Source organism: Cetorhinus maximus, chromosome 10 (genome assembly GCF_964194155.1).
Source record: "Cetorhinus maximus chromosome 10, sCetMax3.hap1.1, whole genome shotgun sequence".
Classification (NCBI taxonomy): domain Eukaryota; kingdom Metazoa; phylum Chordata; class Chondrichthyes; order Lamniformes; family Cetorhinidae; genus Cetorhinus; species Cetorhinus maximus.
The window spans coordinates 57,520,286-57,533,677 of NC_135888.1; the positions used below are offsets into that span (position 1 = coordinate 57,520,286).

The following is a 13,392-nucleotide window of genomic DNA, read 5'->3' on the forward strand; positions in this document are numbered from 1 at the left end:
ATAATGTTATCTAGAATTTATTGTAAGTGGAGTAATAGTGGGGTCTATGTCTTTTTATGTGTATGTGCCTGACTTAATTGAATTAAAGTCAACTGGTCTGAAGGCTTTGATGTAAGAAGAGAAGCTAGGTTTGAAATGCCAAATAGGTAAACATTGGTGCAGTTGTAGAATGTGAGGTGTATTGGGAATATTTGCATTTTTAAATAAACCAGAGTAGCTTGAATTCAAAAGAGGGAGTAAAATGTTTCACCTAGCCAGGAGAAGTTAAGAAACAGTGCATATTTTTTGCAAAGATTACTGGTAAAATTGGTACTGTGATAGAATTTTATTATTAGAGAGGTATAGCCCAGAGTCATAATGAAACAATGGTACTTGCATTCAAAGGGGAAAATATGTATAAAGGAGAGAAGGCTGTGTGCAAGGGAAGGCATTCTAAGATCTAACAAGTGTGAAAAGCCTCCAGCCTCTAAGCCTTAAGTTGCTGTCTACATGAACTGAAGTGAAGAAACCACAAGTTGAATTCAACTGTTCAGGCTATTGTGTTACTTTCCCTGGGTCTTTTAGAATCTATGTGTTTTACTGTTGCCTTAACGAAGGTGGAACTGAGAGTTAGATTAACTAGGGGAGCTAGGAGTTACCTTAGCAATTTGTAAACCTATGTATGTGCTTAAAATCTTCTTTATTTATTAATAAAGGTTTAATTTAGTTTTGTAAGAAACCTCAGCCTCAGTGGCCTTTTTACTGAATTCCAAGCCTGCATCTTGAAATAAGTACAAATTGCAAATAGTTGTGGCAGCTGCTTCAAGTTTCTCTCTGGGATTTGAGCAGCTTGGCATTTACCATCTGCTTGCCGTACCAAAATTGGGGGCTTGTCCGAGAATATTTGAGATTCCTTGATTGGTTTGGAGTTGGTGAATCTTACGAGTACGAGAAGCACTTTGAATTCAGGAGTTGGTGTGATGGATTTTTAAAGTGGTGCGACTGCAAAATGGCTGTACCCATGGCTAAAACTTTTTTGGAAGTAGAAGATAGCTCCAGTTGGGTTACAAAAAGCACCCAAGGGTAAGTTATCAGAGTTGGGGATAAGTTGCAGTTGAGGTTATCTGTAGGGACAAAGAAAGCAGACAGAGTTGAGGTGATAACACAGCATTTAAAGTTGGAAGTGATACCTGACACTAGTGAGTCACAGCTGGAGGTAGTGAGACTTCAGTTGCAAATGAAGAAGCTTGAACTTGAACAAGCAAAGGAACTGAAAAACTTGAATTAGAGGCAAAGGAGAAAGAAACAGAAAGAGAAAGGGTGTTTCAAAGGGAGCAAGTAGAAAGGCAGGAGGAAGAAAGGAAGCTGTAACTGGAATTCCAGGCAAGAGAGAAGGATAAAGAAAGAGAGGCAAGGGAAAAAGAGAAGGAACGAGAAAGGGAGTACCAGCTTAAAAAGCTGCAAGTTAAAAAAGAGATCGCGGATTCTGAGGAAAGTTCTGATGATGAAAAAATCTTTAACCTACAACCCAGTGGGGAGATATTTAAATTTGTACAAGCTCTTCCAAAGTTTGAGAAAAGTGATGTTGAAGCAATCTTTATTCATTTGAGAAGATAGCTAAATGGATGAAATAGCCACAGGAAAACTGGACATTGTTGATACAATCCAGGTTGGTGGGTAGAGCAAGTGAGGTTTTTACTTCACTGTCAGAAGAAATGTCAGTGAACTGTGATGTGGTTAAGAAAGGCTATTTTGAGTGCATACGAGTTGGTTCCTGAGGCATGCAGGCAGAAATTTAGGAATATGAGGAAATAGCCTAGGCAAACTTATATTGAGTTTGAGCGAGTAAAACAAAGTAATTTTGATGGGTGGATATGGGCATTAAAGATAGAGACAACATATGCAGCTCTTAGAGAAGTAATTCCATTGGAAGAATTTAAAGATTCAATTCCTTCGGTAGTGAGAACTCATGTGGAGGAACAGAGGGTAAGTAAGAAAGCTCTTTCAAACGGTAAGACAGGCAGCAGAGATAGCTGATGACTATGAGTTAGTTCATAGAGCTAAATCCTTTTTTCATCACCCTTCTAAATCAGAAAAGGATAGAAAGTGGGAAGGTGACAGGAAGGTGGGTAGTCACGGAAGAGAAGGCGTAGGTGGAAATTTGCAGGAAGTTTTTTCTCTGAATAAAAAAGCAGGTCCTGAAGGTAGAAGTGACATTTGAAAATTGAGGTATTTTCATTGTAATGAAGTTGGACATATGAAATCTGTGTGTTGGAAGCTGCAGGGAAAATCTATTGAGATTATTGGGGCACAGAGAAGTTCTGGAAGTAAAAGTACTGTGGGTTCTGAGGTTCAGGCACAAGAAAAAAAACAGTGGTTTATGTACAGGTTAAACAGGAAGAATCTGTGATCGGCAAACAAGTGGGAATGTATTCATAATTTACCCGAGAATTCTTAGGAGCAGGTTGCAGAAATGCTTAAAGATTTTGTATGCGAAGGGGAAGTCTTTCTATTTGTACAGGGTGGAGTAGGTAAAGATCTTAAAATTTTAAGAGACACAGAAGCTAGTCAATCCTTAATGTTGTGGGATAGTGACATTTGTTGTTCAGAGGGAGTATTGCAGGAACAGGTGATAATAAGTGGAGTTCATGACGATGCTAAACCTATTCCATTGTGGAAGGTAAATTTAAAGAGTAAGTGGAAAACAGGTGAGGTGATTGTTGGAGTAGTGGAAAAATTGCCATTGTAGGGGTTCATTTTATTTTGAGTAATGATATAGCTGGGTCCCAGATGTGGATGATGCCAATGGTAGCTGAGCAGCCTATAGAAGTGTTTTCAACAGAAGTGTTGCAGAGAGAGCATCCTGGATTGATTCCAGATTGTGTGATAACAAGATCACAGGCTCATAGGTTGAAACAAGAAGAACAGGATGTTCAGAGGCAGAGGGAAGGTGTGGAAGTCCAGTTAGATGGCACTGTGTTTGGTAACATTGTTCAGGAAGAAAGCCTGGAAGACGATGCAGCTGAGGTGTTTAACCCAAGGCAGTTGGTAAAGTTACAGAAAAAGGATTCGCAAATAAAGCAATTATATCAAACAACTTACTCAGAAATAGAGGCAGAATGTTGTTACCTTAAGGGTAATGTTTTAATGAGAAAATGGCAGCCATATCATGTTCCAGCAAATGAGAGCAGGAAGGAGGTGCATCAGATTGTTATACCATTTGGATATAGAAATGAGATTTTGAGAATTGCTCATGAAATTCCAATGGGGGGACATTTAGGAATTAACAAGACACAGGTGAAAATACAGAAACATTTTTATTGGCTTGGATTGCATAGGGATGTAGTCAAATTCTGTAGAACATGTCCCATGTCAGATGATGGGGAAACCACAAGCAGTGATTAAGCCAGCACCTTTAGTTCCAATTCCAGCACTTGAAGAACCTTTTACTGGGGTCATGATTCATTATGTAGGACCCCTCCCTAAGACTAAAAGTGGAAATCAGTATTTATTGACAATAATGGATGTGCCTACAAGGTTTCCTGAAGCGACATCTTTCAGAAATATACTACAACAGAAAATTATGGAAGAGTTAACTAAATTTTTAATAAGATATGGTTTACCTAAGGAAATACAGTCAGATCAGGGTTTAAATTTCATGTCATGGCTGTTTAAGGAAGTAATGAACAGTTTGGGGATAAAACAATTTAATTCAACAGCTTACCATCCTGAGTCACAAGGGGCTTTGGAAAGATGGCATTAAACTTTAAAAACTATGATGAGGGCGTATAGTCAGGATTATCCACAGGATTGGAATGGTGGAATTCCATTCTTGTTATTTGCTATTATTTGACCCTAATGCATCGACTGGTTTCAGTCTTTTTGAACTAGTTTATGGTCATAAGGTAAGGGGACCACTGAAATTGATTCATGAGAAATTGACGGGTCAAAATTCAGAAACTACTCTCCTGGATTATGTATCAAATTTCAGAGAGATTAGACAGAGCATGTGAGTTAGCTAGGGAATGTTTAAAGATATCACAGCAAGTGATGAAAGTGAAGGCAGATAGGAAAGCTACAGCTCGTTGTTTTGTTGCTGGGGAGAAAGTGTTGGTTCTGTTACTAACTGAGTTACTGGGTGACTCGTTAAAAGCAAAGTTTAGTGGGCCTTACAGGATTGAAAAGAAACTAAGTGAGGTAAATTATTTAATAAATGCTCCAGATCTAAGAAAGAAGCAGTGGGTGTGTCATGTAAATATGCTTAAAAAGTACTTTGACAGGAAGAGGACTAAAAGGAGGTATTCGTGGTAGTAGATAATGAGAAAGAGGTAGAAATGCAGCATTTTGAAATTGATCTTCCTCTAACCAAATTGGATAATAAGGGGGCACTTGAAAATTTAGATGTAATATTGAATTACCTTCCAGGTGAGTGTCAGTGATTTGGATAAGCTATTGCAAGCACACAAAGCTATTTGTGGGAATAAGGTGGGGAGGATGAATTTAGCTATACATGATGTATGTGTCGAAGTTTCATCTTTGATAATCCAACATCCTTATAGATTAAATCTGGCAAAATCATCACAAATACAGAAATAAATTGAATTTATGCTTCAAAATGGCATCATTAAGTCTAGTTGCAGTAGCTGGAGTTTGCCAGTACCAAAACCGGATGGAACACACAGACTGTGCGTGGACTATCGAAAGGTGAATGCGGTGACAAAAGCGGATTCCTATCCTATATCACGGTTGGAAGATTGCATTGAGAAAATGGGAGAATCAAAATTTATCACAAAGATTGACTTGTTAAAAGGATATTGGCAAGTACCTTTAGGGAGAGTAAAGGAGATATCGGCTTTTGTGATGCCAGATGGACTGTATCAGTTTAAAGTCATGCCGTTTGGTATGAACAGTGCACCTCCAACATTTGAAAGACTGACAAACAAAGTAATTGCAGGTCTGAGCAATTGTGCTGTTTATATTGACGACTTGATAGCTTTTAGTCAGACGTGGGAGGAGCATTTATAGCATCTGGAAGAATTGTTTTTTTCGATTACAAGAAGTTAATTTGGTGATGAACTTGGCTAAAAGTGAATTTGCAAACGCACAAGTTACATATCTAGGCTATACCATTGGACATGGTAAGGTGGCTGCAAGAGATGTGAAAGTCAAGGCTATCGTGGATTTCCCCATGCCTACAACAAAACGAGAAGTTTTGAGATTTCTGGGCACGAGTGGATTTTACCGGAAATTTGTACCAAATTTTAGCAGTGTGGTTGCTCCATTAACTGAACTGTTAAAAAAGAACAAGACGTTTCAATGGACACAGTGTCAGAAGGCATTTGGCAGTTTGTAAACAGTATTAACTACAACATCAGTTTTGGCAGTACCCAATTACACCAAGCAATTTAAGTTGGCCATTGACGCAAGCGATATAGGCATTGGAGCCGTATTGTTTCAAGAAGATGGCATGGAATTGAGAAACCGATAGGGTATTTTTCACGAAAGTTGAATGTACAACAGAGAAGATATTCAACGATCGGAAAGGAAACTTTGAGTTTGGTGTTCGCATTGCAGCATCTTGAGATTTAGGTTGCAAACAATTGGTCAGAAACAATTGTTCGAGACAGAAATGCAAGGCTTTTCAGATGGAGTTTATTACTGCAACCATTTAATCTACAGATTATATATGTGGCTGGACGAGAAAACCTGATTGCAGATGCATTGTCAAGAGTTTGAAGCTTAAAGGGAAAGTTGGACATTTGAAGCCTGACACTGAATTAGACTGATTTCTGTTGATACAAAGGGTTTATAAATATATTATGTTAATACATGCATCCGGAAATGTATAAGTATATAGATAAGTATAGGAAGTAGTGTAAGATGGGTTAATAAAATTAAGCTGCCTTTTAAAATTATGATGGTTCATTTTTCAATAAGGAGGGGGATGTCAGGAAGATATAATAATTTTCATAATGTTGTTTGGAATTTATTGTAAAGTAGAGTAATAGTGGGGCCTGTGTCTATGTATGTATGTATGTGTCTGTGTGTGTGGGACTTAATTGAATTAAAGACAACTAGTCTGAAAGCTTGATGTAAGAAGAGAAGCTAGGTTTGAAATGCTACATGTGTAAACATGGTTGAAGTTTTAGAATGTGAGATATAAAGGGAACATTTTCATTTTTAAATAAACCAGAGTAGCTTGAATTCAAAAGAGGGGGTGAAATGTTTCACCTAGCTAGGAGAAGTTAAGAAACAAGTGTGCTTACTTTTCCCAAAGATTACTGGTAAAATTGGAGGTAGTATAAGATGGGATAGATTTTTATTATTAGAGAGGTAAAGTCCAAAGACTTAATGAAACAATGGTATTTGCATTCAAAGGGGAAATTTTGTACAAGGGCGAGAAGGCTGTGTACAAGGGAAGGCATTCTAAGATCTAACAAGTGTGAAAAGCCTCCAGCCTCTAAGCCTCAAGTTGCTGTCTACACGAACTGAAGTGAAGAAACCTCTTTTTGAATTCGACTGTTCAGGCTATTGTTACTTTGCCTGTGTCTTTTAAATTCTGTGTTTTACTGTTGTCTTCACGAAGGTGTAACTGGGAGTTAGATTAGCTAGGGGAACTAGGAGGTACAATATTAGTAATTTGTAAACCTATGTATGCGCTTAAAATCATTTTTTTAAATTCATAAATGTTTAGTTTTGTAAAAAAAAACCTCTGAGCCTCAGTGCCCTTTTTACTGAACCCCAAGCCCGCATCTTGAAATAAATACGAATTGCAAATAGTTGTGGCAGCTGCTTCAAGTTTCCCTCTGGGATTTGAGCAGCTTGGCATTTACCATCTGCCTGCCATAACATGAAGCATCAAACATAGAGCTCTGTTTGTATGCCTGTGATCTCCTTTTCTGTTCTGGTTGCCTGATGCCAAAGCCAAGGAGAATATCCTAAGAATTGCAGTGCTTTGCTGATTCATCACAAGCTCACAATGAGGTTTGACTTGATATCGGTATCTATTTACAGTGCATTCTCTGAAGATTTCCACATGAGCAGCAGTCAGAATTCCAGGTGTCCGTTCTGTTTCCAAACCCTTTTTTGCACTCTTCTTACCACCTGAGTGATCTATTCTGAAATTTTGACATGGCCTTGACCTCAGCACCAATAGCAGTCATACCACCCACAGTCTCACAAGCCTCTGTTTGAAAAAACAAGTTTATACTGCCATATCTCCTAAATCTTACATACATATCCCTTTTTCTGCATCCCTCAACCACGGAGGCCAGTTTGTTTTTGTCTGCTCTGTTGCATTTCTTCATAGTGCAAAACAATTGTTAAATCACGACAAATTTTTGTTCATATTTGTATTTCCTCCTGCGAAGATTTTGTAAGATACATTCACTTACATCTTGACTTTTAGATTCTAGCCGCTTTGGACAAAATCCTGTATTTGATTAGTTATGGCCTTATCTACTTGCATTACTTTTGTAATGTTGTGAACCTGATCTCTCCCCACCACCATCCCCACCAAATTGCACTGCTCTTCTACATCATTTCAAATATAATTACTTTATGATAAAAATATACAGCACTATATATTTACTGTGGTTGAATTTCCTCAACCACTGTTTAGTTAATTCCACCATTTTGCCATTATCCCGTTGCAGCTTCCATTTGCCTTTAGAATTATTTCTTTTGCCTCCTCTTTTAGTATTGTTTGCAAACAACCTGGATATCACTCGCACTAGCCTTATATCCAGATCATTCCAGTGTATGAAGAAGAGAAGTTGCCCCAGACCAGAACCCTCTGAGACATTGCTACCTACTTATAACATCATGTCTAACTTAAGAGCAGGTTGTCAAACTGGATCTGAGTTTTGCATGAAAAGACTGGTTGAGTATGGTCAGTACTCCATGTACTGTTGTCTAAAGTTAGATGTGATTCCTTGTTTGGACAGCACTTACTGAACAATCCAGAGTGTGCTAAGAATTACACTAACTGTTCTAAGATTATCAGTCGGGCTCGCACATGTGGCTTCCTATGCTTCAAGAAGCGACATATTGATCCGCAGAGACCTGTCCTCTGCTGGCAAAAGGAACAGGTCCAGGCAATGTGTACTTTTTTTAATTAAACAAAAGGTATGGAGGACAGTGGCTCTCTGGTGGATTCTCCACGGCAATGTCTTGACTAATCAGTTGACCTGCCAACCAATTAGCACCTTGTGCAGTACACAAGATAGTGGCCGTTTGGGATCGCATTTTCTGCTGGAGTTTCAGCTCCGCATGGCAGCTGTCGGCCGTGGCCAGTGGCGAGGAACACCAAGGGGTGTGTATGTGGAAGATCCTGAGCATTGTTGTTGTTATTCCTGGTGTAACTGTCTGTATGTTGAACTGCTACTTGAAGGCGCAGCAGCATAGCCATGAGAGGCCAGAGTTTGTTCCTTTTGAGCACCTCCGCATCAGGAACAAACCATTCCCTGGGGGTGATGGAAAGCGCACACTCTTCCACAATTCCCATATTAATCTTCTGCCCACTGGGTGGGAAGATACAGAGGAACACTGAAATTTTGGAGCAGAGAAGACTGGCCCTGAGTTGATGGGCCATTCCTTCAAGCCTAAGAATTATGTAAATGTGTGCATTATTTAAAAAAAATAAAGACAGAAGAATTATGAAACAAGTGTTCATCTTTGATAAGGTAACAGCCTAATAAATATACTGTGGGGAAAAAATTGTCGCTTGCTTTGAAATTTGCTATTCTTGCAACTGTCCTGATGAGTGCAAGATGAAAAGCTTCAACAGCATGTCTCTTTTTTCTTCAACAATACCTAAGTTCTGTACTACCAAGCAACAAAATTAAGTTTTTTTCAGAATTTGACATTTAAGTACAAACCATTATAATAATTTGAATGCGGACTTCCAGTATAAGTAGACACTCACATTGTCACTGTGCAAACTGCTGTGTTTATTGTAACATTTAAATTAAAAGTAAAGGCTTTTAAAGTTGGATCATGGTACGCAGATGGCACTATTCTTTGGGCAGTTGAATGTTGATTGAAAACCACTGATTGCAGACGTGCTGTTCTCCTAGCATGATAGCCCTGACTTTATCACCCCAATCTCCAGAAAACCAGTGGCACCGCTGACTCAGTTTTTCATAGGTCTTCTGATCTGTCTTCTATTTGATGACCATCCCTGAATGTGCTGAGGGAATTCCTGTACACTTGTTGTGATATAATGTTATTAGGGTTGCCCCACTCCTGTGTGTAAACTACGTCTAGTCAAAGTAACATCAAAACATTGCTTTAGGCAACAGCATGTGAAGGTAGCATTACCTCCCAGGGCTTAGTTAATGTGGTAGAAGAACCTGTTGTTACATGGAACAGTTTAGGATGACTGTCACCATCCTTTCCACTTCATAAGCTGCTTAAGAATTTGATTGAGAATTTTACTACGCATAGAATTATAGACACAAGCTTATATTTTACTATGGTTTAGTACTTGCATATACCAACTGCCTTATAACAGTATCCAACAGGATTGTTGAACATTACCTTTGGCATAATGATATTGCTCTTGCTTTGATCAGTAACACCCAAATGTTGTGTTAGGTAATTAGTTGCTTCGGTTTTGAACATTAGGAAGAGGAGGAACAAGAAAGAGTTTAAAAAAAAAAATTTAAAAATTGGTATCTGGTAGAGCATTACAGTAAATATTTTTCTTAAATGAAAAAAGTGAAGCCCTCCTTTTAGAGTGCTTCTTAGATTGTGATGAGTTAAAGATACCGTGCAGAATTTAATTTTTTGTTTATTTGAAGTTAAATACAGACAAGAATTACTCAATTCAGATTTCTTGGCTTACGTTCTCTATGTCGGCCAGTTTTCAGAACTTGATTTGAGTGTTTAGTGACCTCAGTAATTTGTAGATTCACAGTGGCATAGTCGTGCGTATTAAAGCAGCATTATTCCATTTGAAAGGACTCCTTGTCAAATTCATGGTGCCTGAGTAAATCAATCACTGATGTCTATATACTGAGGGGGAGTTAGAAATGGAATGTCCTCAGTACTGATAAATAAGATATTCCCAGAGCAAAATGGAACGAATCTTTTAAGAAAACTGATTCTTTTTTAAGAAAAACTAATTCACATAAATATAAAAAGGTGAACTCTGTATCTTGGGCATCTAAATAACTCAATTTATGGAAGTCCTGAAACTTGCCACCAAAGGCTATCATGATTTCCCATTCTAGGTCTGTTGGTACACTACAAATGGAACAATGTCTCTATGTTGTGGATATCTAGTTCAGAGTTTTTGTTGCTACAACTGGCATTGAAAGTGCCCTTATGTCAACCTGTGCTGTATGGCGTCAGAGTAAAAGAACCCTTTTCTAAGTGACTACTTAGCTGAACTTGCACGTGATTGATACCCCCTAAACCAGCAATTCTCAAGCTTGTTCAACTGTAGACCACTCGGTGGAGCACAAGACCCTGTGGATCAGCTCCCTGTCTAACACCACCTGCTTTCACTTGCCACCGAAAAAAACTCATTAGGATTACTGGGAATTTATGAGAATTATGGATATAAGATTTAATAAATTTATGTGCATTAACTTTTTAAATTAAATATCATTAGTAAATTAATTCATGCAAATGTATTGACATTTTGATATAAACATTAATACTACAAGAGATCACATTTATTTGAAACATTCTAGCATGTTATAAAATCATCTCAATCTTCTGAGAAATTAATAATACTTACATCTCCATTAATCAAAATCAACAGGAATGTAAACCTTGCTGATAAAACAAAATTGTTATTAATTGCTCTTATGACAACTCATGCTGTGCATGTGGGAGCCTGTCTGCTTGTGTAACATGGGTAGCTAGCGGGGATGAGAGTTCTAGCCTGTTCTCTCATATGGTTTCAACTGTAGGGTTACGCGTCAGTGACTTGCATTTTGGACCAGCACATTGATCAAACCTAAGCAAGACTCAGAAATATCAGGACCCAACAAAGACATATCTAGAAAAGAGGATCGTAATTGCTTTGGGATTTACAAAGCCTGGTCTGACGTCACTTAGTGCTCAGGTGCTGTAAACAATAGATCCTACTTAGCTGATCATTCAAAATTTTACATTAATTGTTACCATTTCTTGTCTTTTTTCAAGAAGGAGTTAGATATAGCTCTTGAGGCGAAAGGGATAAAAGGATATGGGGAGAAAGCGGGAGCAGACTATTGAGTTGGATGATCAGCCATGATAATGAATGGCAGAGCAGGCTTGAAGGGCCGAATGGCCTACTCCTGCTCCTAGTTTCTATGTTTGTCATGAATTTGAGGCCCACGAGCAAGATTTTTTTTTGTTTCACATTTGGAGACTTTGTTCCATTTGTCGTGGAGAATTTCCAAAAAGTCAGCTATTTTGTGTGTTTATAACTTAATTTTGACTTGCCAAAATTAATGACCTGTAGAATGCACATTGGCCAAAGTCCACTTGGATAGGTTCACCCCAGGCCTTGAGAGAGATTTGTGTTGGCTTTAGCAAGGTTATAAATTTCACTTTTAGTTCCAATACAATTTTATTAAATCCATAAACTTTCATTAGTGAGTAAATTTACCTACAAATTTCAGAACCGAACCATATAGACCTGATGGCTGCAGGTTCAATCCCTGACTTAAACTAAATTGGTTGCTTATTCCAGGAGCAGTACTTGCCACGGACTCGGGAAGGAAAGTCAGCCAGGATGATGAATATTCCTCCTCTAAATTGCTAGCTGTTTTGAAAAGTGTTCCTGTTCAATTGGGCAAGGAAAGATTCAGATTCTCCAATGATGCCCTTTGTGATTGAATACTCGACGGTCTGTCGAGGCTTGTACACAATGGGCACTTGGGCAAGGTGCTGGGGGGATAGATAGGCTTTAATGGACCAATGATTTAGTAGGAGTCAGAGGTTTGGGAGGGAGACATTGTAGGAAGAACCATTGAATGGGGATGACTGTTTCAAATCAGATTATGAAGAAGACAGAGCTGTACTGTGTTTCGTAATATAATCTTTCTGTATTTTTATCAATTTTAGGCCATGCACTATGAATGTAATTGAGTTTTTGTTAGCACGATACTGAAAAGAATATTGTTGAGGGAAAAAAGCATGCTCTTGAAGCTTTGTCTTGCAGTCATCAGGACAGATGCAAGAATGCCAAATTTCAAAGTCTAATGTTAAATGTGATTCTATGATTGGACCACACCTATTAAACTATCCTGAGTGTGCTACACGAACAGCAAATTTAAGATTATCATTCCGGCTCATAATGTGGCTCACTTACACTTGCTAGAAGCTATGTACATTCACGTGCAGGGACCTGTCCTCTGCAGGCAAAAGGAATATGTCCGGGCTTTGCACTTTTTTTTTTGAATAAACAAAACCATGGGGAACAATAGCACCCTGGTGCATATGCTATGGCAACATCTTGACCAATCAGAGCCAACTTGCCATCCAATTAGCACCCCTTTTCTCAAGCAGTATAAATTGTTGTTTCTTTTGAAATTTGGCATTCTGCGCCTGCCCTGATGAGTACAAGATGAAAAGCTTCAGCAGCATGTATCTTATTTTTTCAGCAATACCCAAGCTCTGTACCACCAAGTGACTATAAAAAAGACAGTATAAAAGAATTGTACCCTTTGTGTGGGGAGAAGTGAGATAGCTATTTTCTAGAACTTAATTTCACTGGGAGTTTACCTGCCCCCACTTGCCTTGCTTGGAAAGTTGTCAGCGTTACTGAGCAAACAGTTCAGCTTGTTTAATTGATAATGTAGGGAAGCTTGTCACTGTGAGGGCAAGATCAAAACTAATTGTCTATAATTGTCACAGACATTAAAGATAGTGTTACACCAAGCCTTCATTCCAGTAGATTTTATTTCAGACCTGGCCTAGTAAACACCCGGACTGACAGGAACAATGACACACCCTAACCATTGGAGTGATAGAAATTGAGAGAAAATATTGGGTGCTTTGGTAAAGACTCTGGTCTCCTTTAATCTGGAATTATTGCTTGAATCTTGAGTGTTGCTGACTCTTGATGTTCTGCAGTCCATTTTTGGGTGTTTGAGAACATTTGGACACAATGCAAAAGGCTAAATATTCACTTGATCCTTGTATCAACATGATCCAGGAATTCATTCAATTTATTGAACTACTTGTGTTTCATGATTTCTGTTTACACCGTGATAGAGGAAGCCTTATCATATAATCATAGAATGAATGCAGCACAGAAGGAGCTCATTGAGCCCATCATGCCATGCTCGCTCTCTGCAAGAGCAATTCACCTTGTGCTACATCAGGAAGAGCGGGGGTCCTAACACTGACCCCTTGGAAACTCCACTATAAACCTTCCTCCAGTCTGGAAAAACAACCAAACACCACTGCTGT

At 38.6% G+C, this 13,392-nt stretch overlaps 1 protein-coding gene across 1 annotated transcript in view; it reads left to right on the forward strand.

Moving 5' to 3' along the window:
* rnf145a (ring finger protein 145a) overlaps window positions 1-13,392 on the forward strand; it is a 108,021-nt gene that overhangs the window by 32,502 nt on the left and 62,127 nt on the right. The window lies entirely within an intron of this gene.